This window comes from Sciurus carolinensis, chromosome X (genome assembly GCF_902686445.1).
Source record: "Sciurus carolinensis chromosome X, mSciCar1.2, whole genome shotgun sequence".
NCBI classification, from domain to species: Eukaryota; Metazoa; Chordata; class Mammalia; order Rodentia; family Sciuridae; genus Sciurus; species Sciurus carolinensis.
The window spans coordinates 13599276-13608403 of NC_062232.1; the positions used below are offsets into that span (position 1 = coordinate 13599276).

Consider the following 9128-nt stretch of genomic DNA (forward strand, 5'->3'; position numbering starts at 1 on the left):
GTCTGTCTGGATGGAACTCCATCATAAGTCAAGGATCATCTGTACTGTGAAATACAGCCCATCAAATCAGGCATTTCTGGGTCTTCTTTGTCCCCAGGTACTCCTCAGTTGTTGCTTCCCTCTGAATTGTAATGTGTGGGAAGACCTGCTGGGCACTCACAACCCATCATATCCTGCTCTCACACACAGAAAAGAGATTTCTCTCCAGCTAAAGATAGCCTGATAATCTCTTTTACTTTAATCTACTCCTTCAGATGATGTAGCTTGCCATGCTCATGTTTGCCTTTGGAGTTTATTAGAGGAAAGACTGCTTCTTAATGACCAGAGCTTTAAGGCAATTATTTGATACAGAAGTCACTGCCTGGGAGCTCTGACTCTCACGCTGCCCACCCCATTTGAAGTGCTCTCCTGGTTCTCTCTTCTTCCTCTTCTCCTCATCTCATTACCACTTCACTTTCTGCCTCTTTTTTCCTCCTCTGTTTTATTCTTTTTCCTCTGTTTATGCCCAACGCCTTCTAACACTGCACTTCTCAATGTTTATTTTGAATCATTTGGGGATCATATTTAAAATGTAGGCTGCTAGTTATCACTTTTGACCTAAGGTATAAGCATTAGGAAGTGCAGTCCACAAATATGCCTTTAAACATGGTTTCCCAGAGAGTCTAACACTTACTGATTTACCAATCATCCTTCGAAGGTCTCTGAAGGCACTCTGGCATGTCTTAGGAATTAGGATGGCGAGCTCTGTTCTAAAGGGTCTGAAGTAGGCTGGGTCACATGTCTCCTACGTTGCTTGGCAGTCACCTGGCTTCTTTGTGGTCTCCATGTTTATTCAAAGTGGCTTTGGATGGACAGATTCACAGATGAATTTTACCAGACTTTTAAAGAACTAACACTAATACTCCTCAAACTATTCCATTGAATAGAAAGGGAAATAACTCTTTAAAACTCATTCTATAAAACCAGTATTACCCTACTAGCAAAACCTAATAAGAACACAACAAAAAACCAGGTAAAGTGGCACACATATACAATCCTGGCATCTTGGAAGGCTGAGGCAGGAGCATCACAAGTTCAAATCCAGCCTCAAGAACCTAGCAAGGTCCTAAGCAACTTAGCAAGACCCTGTCTCAAAATAAAAAATAAAAAAGGCTATGGATATGACTCAGTGGTTAAGCACCCTGGGATCAATCCCCCATACCAAAACAAAAACCCAAACAAACAAACAAAAAATAGCATGGCATAAAAACAGATACATAGACCCATGGAACAAAGAGGACCCAGAAATAAAACACATCTACAGCCATCTGATTCTAGACAAAAAGAGCCAAAAACAAATCTTGGAGAAAAGACAGCCTCTTGGGCAAATGGTGGCTCAGAAAATTGGACTTAAACATGTGGAACCCTATATCTTACTCTGTTCAAAAATAACTCTATGTGGATCAAAGACCTTAATATTAGTAAGACCTAAAACTTTGACCTTCTTCTCTGGGAAAAGACCAAATGGTGGATGAGGTCAATGCACCAGGAGGGCCCAGAGGCCACAATGGGTGGCTGCAGGGGCTTTTGCAGAGGTTTTGGCATTGGTCTCTGAGGCTGAGGTCATGGTGGTGGTTGGGGTTGGGATTCTAGCTACACAGCTTGTGGAGGTAAAGCCAAAGACAAGGAGTGAATCCCGGTCACCAAGCTGGGCCTCCTGGTCGAGGACATGAAGATCAAGTCCTAGGAGATCTACCCTTCTCTTTGCCTATCAAGGAATCTGAGGTCATCGACTTTTTCCTGGGAGTGTCACTCAAGGATAAGGTTTTGAAGACCACGCCTGTACAGAAGCAGACTCGTGCTGACCAGTGGAGCAGGTTCAAGACATTTGTAGCTATCAGGGACCACAATGGTCATGTTAGACTGGGAGTTAAGTGCTCCGAGGAGGTAGCCACTGCTATCCAACAGGCCGTCATCCTGGTCAATCTCTCCATTGTTCCTGTGCAGAGAGGTTACTGGGGGAACAAGACTGACAAGCCCCACACTGTCCCTTGCAAGGTGACTGGACATTGTGGTTCTGTGCTGGTGCGGCTCATCCCTGCCCCCAGAGGTACTGGCATTGTCTCAGCCCCTGTGCCCAAGTAGCTGCTGCTGATGGCTGTACTGATGACTGATGTACTGATGACTGCTACTTCTGCCAGGGGCTGCACTGCCACCTTGGGCAATTTCGCTAGGGCCACCTTTGATGCCATCGCCAAGACTTACAGTTATTTGACTCCCGATCTCTGGAAAGAGACTGTGTTCACCAAGTCTCCCCACCAGGAATTCACCGACCATCTTGTGAAAACCCGTATCATAGTCTCTCTACAGATTACTCAGGCTGTGGCTACAACATAGGGTTTTTATACAAGGAAAAAAAAATAAAGTGAATGAAACCTGAAAGAAAAAGATATAGATCTAGGCAATGATTTCCTGAGCAGGACTCCAATTGCTTAGGAAATAGTAGCAAAAATTGACAAATGGGATTGCATCAAATTAAAAAGCATCTGCACAGGAAAAGGTAACAATCAACAGGATGAAAAGACAGCCTACAGAATGGGAGAAAATCTTTGCCAGCTATACATCTGACAGAGGATTAGTATCCAGAGTATATAAAAATTTTAAAATAAAAACCCCAATTGATTCAATGGTTAAAAGAACTAAACATCTTTAGCCACCAAGGAAATGTAAATCAAAACAACATACAGATTCTATCTTACCTCTGTTAGAATGGTTATTTTAAACAACAACAACAACAACAACAACAACAACAACAAAATAACAAGGTTCCTCAGAAAACTAGAAATAGAAGTACCATATGATCCAGTTATACCACTCCTAGGTATATATCCAAAAGAATCAAAGTTGGCATACCATAAAGATACCTGCACACCCATGTTTATGGAGGCACTGTTCACAATAACCAAGTAATGGACTCAAACTAGAGGCCTATCAGTGGATGAATGGATAAAGAAAGTATGTTATATATAGACAATGGAGTATTATTCAGTCATAAAGAACAAAATCATGTCATTTGCAGGGAAGTGGATGAAACTGGAGATCATGTTAAGTGAAATAAGCCAGACTCAGAAAGACAAATATCACATGTTTTCTCTAATCTGTGGAATTTAGGGGGGAAAAAAGGATGACATGAAAGTAGAAAGAAAACTAGTAGGGAAAAAGAAGAGAAACAAGGAGAGGGGGAAGTGGGAAAAAGAAGGAAATAAGGAGGATGGATAAGATCAAAATATGTTACATGCATATATGGTATTGTCACAATGAAACTCATCTAGTACAACTGATATACACTAATATATACACTAATTAATATACACTAATAATTATAATAAAGGTAACTGATAGGAATCATGGAGTTATTAAAGCCTGCCTACCTTCAGCCATGCCATGTGATAGCATTACCCTCCTGTCTCCAGGCTAGAAAAGATGCTGAAACACAAAGTATTCATCATATTTGTTCTTTGAGCACAAATTCTTTTAATCGAGACTCCTTGTGCTTGTGCCTCAATACCCCACATGAAAGTGGATTTTCATTAAACTTCAGTGTTTATCATGCCCACTCTCCTTCCTGAACTTGAGAACTAAAGCACCTCCCCAAGAGTAGACCTAGATGCCCTCCCTGTGGTTATAAACTCCTATAGCAGGTCCTGTTTATGCCCCATACATCTTCCTCCCTCTACACATTCCAGGCTCCAGTTATAGAGGTAGACATCTATAACTTCTACAAAAACACATGTGGCTGGTGCTCAGAGCAAGATGGAAGTGCTGGAGAGTTAATGCCTCTGGAAGCAACCCCGAAACAATGACAGATGGGAGATTTGGTGAAGAAGAAAACCAGCTTCCTAATTCCTCAGGTGAGATAACTCTGAGCGTGGTTAACACTATCCCCAGAGTCTCCAGTGGGATTGCTCTCCAATAGCGCACAGTGGTTGTGTGCTTATTATCATGTGATTGTGGCATCCTTCCCTTCCCATCTCACCTCCATACTTTCCAACTAGTGTTTCCTGGGACCACCTTCAAAATAAACAACTTGCAATTGAGTGTTTGTCTCTGGATCTTCTTCTTGGGGGTACCCAAACCAAGGCAAACCTACCATCCCCAGGACTTATCAACACAAAGGTGAGCTAACAACTCTGAATAGACCCTGGAACTGTAAGAAACAAGAGTGCAGGGCAACAAACATCTACATCTATAGCATTTTGGTAGGATGGACTATCTGACCATCTCCCTTGTCTCTAGACTCCATATAAAACCTGGAGATGCCAAGGAAACTTGATGACCCGTTTCCATTGTTCCTCTTACATAATGAACATTTTGCTATCTCAGTGACTTAGGGTAGAGCAATAAAGATCCTCTTTCACCCTGCCACAGACTGAAGGCTCTGTGTTCTACATCAGGAGGTTCAGATCTAAGCACAATCTGGGATCTTGCAAAGTTGTCATTCACATTCATTAGGAGTCCTTGAAAAACGAAGTAATCTGCACTTGTTCATTACTTGAATAAATGTTTATGGAGCAATTACTACTAGTTTGGTTTGGAGGATATAGAAGGAATATGTGTAAGTTAAGTCTGGTTAGACTATTGCTAGATGGAACTCCACCAGCTTCCGTCCCAAGGGTCCTTGCTTCCATGCCCTCTCGTCTGAATGAGGTCAGAGCCTGCTCAATTGTCTCTCACATTCAGTTCACCACTCACCATCTGCCTCACACTCCACTTTGGGACAGCATTATCTTTCAGAAATTACAAAATTACATGCCCCCCCCCTTTACCTTCTGTAAACTCTGTGGAGTAAAGTGCAAACTCCCAGATTATATACACAGCCAAGAGTTTTCAAGTCTGGCCCCAAATCTTTTTTCTAACCTCTTTTATCCACCATCTCTTTTCTGTCCCACCAGATTATTTGTACTCTCCCAAACATTGCATATTATTTTGGACCTATGTCCTTCTTGCATGAGTTGTTCCCTACAGATCTTACTTATTGCTTTAGCCAAACACTACTCATTATTGAGCACAGTTAGAATACCACCTCTTCTATCAAGTCTTCTTTACCCTCTCCCTCTACCTCCAAAGGCATCAACTGCCAAATCCTCTACACCCCTTACAATCTTCACATGTATGAAAAATGCAACATTGTTCAGTCATGGTTTCAGAGTCTGACTTCTAGAAGACTCTGAGCTCATAGAAAGAAGGAATGTTGCCATTTTGTTCATCTTGGCACTCTACCTAAGAGATTAAGATAATGCCAGGTACACTGTACATTTGTAAGAAATTCTTGTGACTAAATATCCACATCCATTAAAGCCAACACTTAGCAACTAGGGTTTGTTATGGGGATCAATTGGAGTGATCCACAGAAACCACACAGCACATGAGGCCACCTAGAGTACAGTGCCTCCCTGATGTTCAAGCGAACAGGCAGCAGAATATAGAAAGACGGAAGGGGCCCTCCCTGGCACTTGGCCACCAGCTCGCTCTGTGGCCCTGAATAAGTCACCCAATATTTCAGGGCCTCTGTAATTTCCTCAGTAGACAAGTATGAGGGTTGGACTAGATAACTTGTAATCCTCCTTTAGATGTAGCCTTCTGCCATTCTCTGGTGGCATAGGCATGGCTATCATGGGTGGGAATCTGTGTTCTTAGAAGGGACCAACTGGTGGGAAAGGAAATCGAGCTGAAGCAAGGGGCATATGCCTGAATCACGGTAAGAGGAAGGGCTTTAGTTGACATTTTTTGGTGGTTGAATAAAGCTGCCTGGTCTCTTTGACACATTGTAGTTCTCAAGCATTAAGCCCCTTCGATCGGGCTGTCCATCTCAGGCTGTGAACTTGTAAGAACAATAACTCTCTTTAAATTGCTGTGTGTAAATCCCAATGAATATCACATATGGGCAGTGTTTCAACTAGTATCACTGATGCATAACAAAACATGCCCAAATTAGTGACATAAAACAATGCTGTTATTATGCCTATGGATGGATTCTGTGAGCCAGTAATTCAAAGGTGGCACAGTGAGGATGGCTTGCCTTTGTGCACCATTGTTTGGGACTTAAGTTGGGAAGATTCAGGGTGGAAAATACCCAAGTGACTGGGGGCTAGAATCACCTGGAGGAGTCTTCACTCACACATCTGGAATTTGATCCTGGCTGTTGACTGGGACAAGAACTGGATCTGTTAATCAGAACACATATACATTACCAACTCACCTAGCTATTTGGGCTTCCTCCTGCCATGGTAACCTGAAGGTAGTCAGATCTCTTTCATGGTAATTTGTATTCTAAGTGTGAGCATCCAGAAAGTGAGACAGAATCTGTATTGCCTTTTGTGATTTAACCTCATAAGTTTCTTCTACTTTGTGCTGTTGGTTATGAGTGAGTTATTAAGGCTGGATTAAGATTCAAGGGCAGAAGACATAGACCCCCGCCTGTAGAAGAAAGGAGAATCAATACTGGTGCTACCTTTTCATTCTTCTATAGGACGGGGACCATTTCTTGGTTATTTCTGAATTATTTCCATTTTACATGGGTTAGGACGAAGAGTAGATACCAAATGAGCGACTGGCAAAATAACAGGGAACGAAAGAAGGACACTTCACCCTATTGAAGACTCTCTTTGAGGAGCATAGGCATTTAGTCTCTTTCCCTTTTTTTGTTTGCTTTCCATTTGCTTTTTTATTCCACTAATGAAATAAGTCACTACTTGTTAATGACCTACAGGGTAGACAAAGCTCAATGGTGTTGTTATTGTTGCTTTTGAATTCATCCTTGATCCAATATGGCCTCCTAAATGGGTTTCTTCCATGGTTTCCAAAAGGATAGTTTAGAAGTCAGGTTCTACCAGAACAGATTGAGTATTTCATGACACATTCTCAAGCTGGCTTCCCCAGCCCACCAGTCCAGTTCTTGGTCTGTATTCTCCTCCTTGAGTCTTAGCCCTCAGCTTCTTTCCCTTCCCCTTGCTCCCTCTCCTGCCTTTCTTTTCTTGTTTCTCCCCTCCTCTTGCCCCCACCCTAGCCCTGACTCTCCTTCTGCCCATGTTCCTAATGCCCCTTCTCTTGTCCCTTCATGCCTTCCCTGCTCCTTCCCTTCCCTCTATCCCTCTTCCTGTCTCTCTTTTCCCTTCCCTTGCCTTCTTCACTCCCCATCCCTCTGTCTATGTTACTACCCCTAGTTTAGGGTTGAGAGCATCTCCGGGATTGTCAGAGAAGTCAAGGAACTAGGAAGCCAAGCACTGCCACCCCCTGCCCTACCAGAAGGAGAAGACTCATGGGGCCCTGGAATTCTCTTCTTCCCTGATTTGGTAAACAGCATTTCATCACTTTTATGGGCACTAACTTATGATGTCACATGAAAAAGGCTTAAAGCTCCTTTGGCTGTTTCAAACTAGCACGCAAAGTCCAATCTTACAGAAACATAACAGAAAATAATTCTTTAAGAAGAAAAACCATGACAAGGGGAATTTACCATTCCCAAATTAGCATTTGGAAAATACTAGTCACACAAACTTATGCCAGCAGAGACCTCAGAAAGCATCTTGCCCAACTCTTTATGTAACAGACAGGGAGCTGAAAGGCAAAGAGGAAGAACTTTAACAACTAGCATTTACTGGGTACTAACTCTGTCCCAGGAACCCTATTACTTTATTACAGTTGTGCAATAATCAGATGCATTGGAATCATTGATCCCATTTCTAAGAAGACAGAAGTTCAGAGAGGGTCAGTAACTTCTACAAGATCACACAGCTAGAAAAGAGCACAGTAGAGATTTGAACCTGGTATCTAGAATGAGTCCAATAACTGTTTTTCCTACTTTCCTTCCTTTCTTCCTTCCTTCTTTCTTTCTTTCTTTCTTTCTTTCTTTTTCTTCCTTCCTTCCTTCCTTCTTTCCTTCCTTCCTTTCATCCTTCCTTCCTGACAGAGATGGAACCCAGGGCCTTGTGCATGCTAGGCAAGTGCTCTACCACTAAGCCAGATCCTCAACCCCAATAACTGTATTCCTAACAAACAGGCTTTCCTGTGCCTCTAAGTGAACTTCATTTCCCCTCTGTCTCCCGAGTTCACCCATAGTGCTAATGGTTTGACTAATTTCAGAAAGGTAAACTAAGCAGTGCCAAAAATTCAACACATGGTGCTACAGTTCGAATCAAAGTCAAAGTTAGCCTTTGTTAAAGTGAATTCTAATAGAAAGGACTCAGCATCTTAAGACACTTAGATGATGGCCCTTTGTAAGGAAAACCATGAGTTTAGAGTGAGCATGAACTGTGGCAATGGGGTTAAGTGATTTAGACTTGAAGACTGTCTCCCAAGGTTCAACACTACTTCAGTTTCTTCCTACATTAACCTCTCCATGCCTCAGTTTCCTTCATCTGTAAAATGAGAGTTAATAGTACTATCTGTCTGACAGGGTAGATTTGAAGGACCAATAAGATTAATAAGCATTAGCTTTCAAAACCATGTCTGACATGTAGCAAGTCCTTTACACAAATTTGTTCAGTGATTACTCAATAATATCCCCACAATGTAATAATCTCCAGGGTCTGACTTATTCCTAGCACATGGAAGGTGTTCAATAAATATTTGTTGACTAAGTGAAAAGTATTAGTTGTCTTAATGGTATTCATCTGTTCTTCATCCTCTCAAAACAGAAAACAAGAAAAAATGAATTTCTCCTTTACCTTATAGTTTTTCCATATGTCAAAGCCTGATTCTGCAGTGATTGAAACCACTTTTCCTTGGCAAAGCCTGGAGGATCCTGAGGACCAGCTGTTTCCCACTTTAATTCTTTTCTGGGGCCTATTTTACCAAGGAAGTGACATCTTAAAGATGTGGAAGATACAGCTTTAGTTGTAACTGTCAAAAAACCAATTCAAACTGGAAGAAGCAAAGAGGTGAATTTATAGAATTGACTGAAGACTGCAGGTATGACTTCAGGCATGAAAAGTTTCAAGGGTTCAAATGATGTCATTAGGACTTTGTCTGGTTACATCTCTTAGCTCTGCCTTCTTCAATGATACTTCTCTTCTCAGGCAAGTTCTCCCTTGTGATAGCAAGATGGCTGCCAGCCATTTCAGATTTATATCACCACAGCTTCAACATCA

General features: G+C 41.9%; 1 pseudogene; it reads left to right on the forward strand.

Annotated features, from left to right (window-relative positions):
• The first annotated feature begins 1651 nt into the window (after positions 1-1651).
• LOC124972323 (40S ribosomal protein S2-like) lies at positions 1652-2376 on the forward strand (annotated as a pseudogene).
• The last annotated feature ends 6752 nt before the right edge of the window (positions 2377-9128 follow it).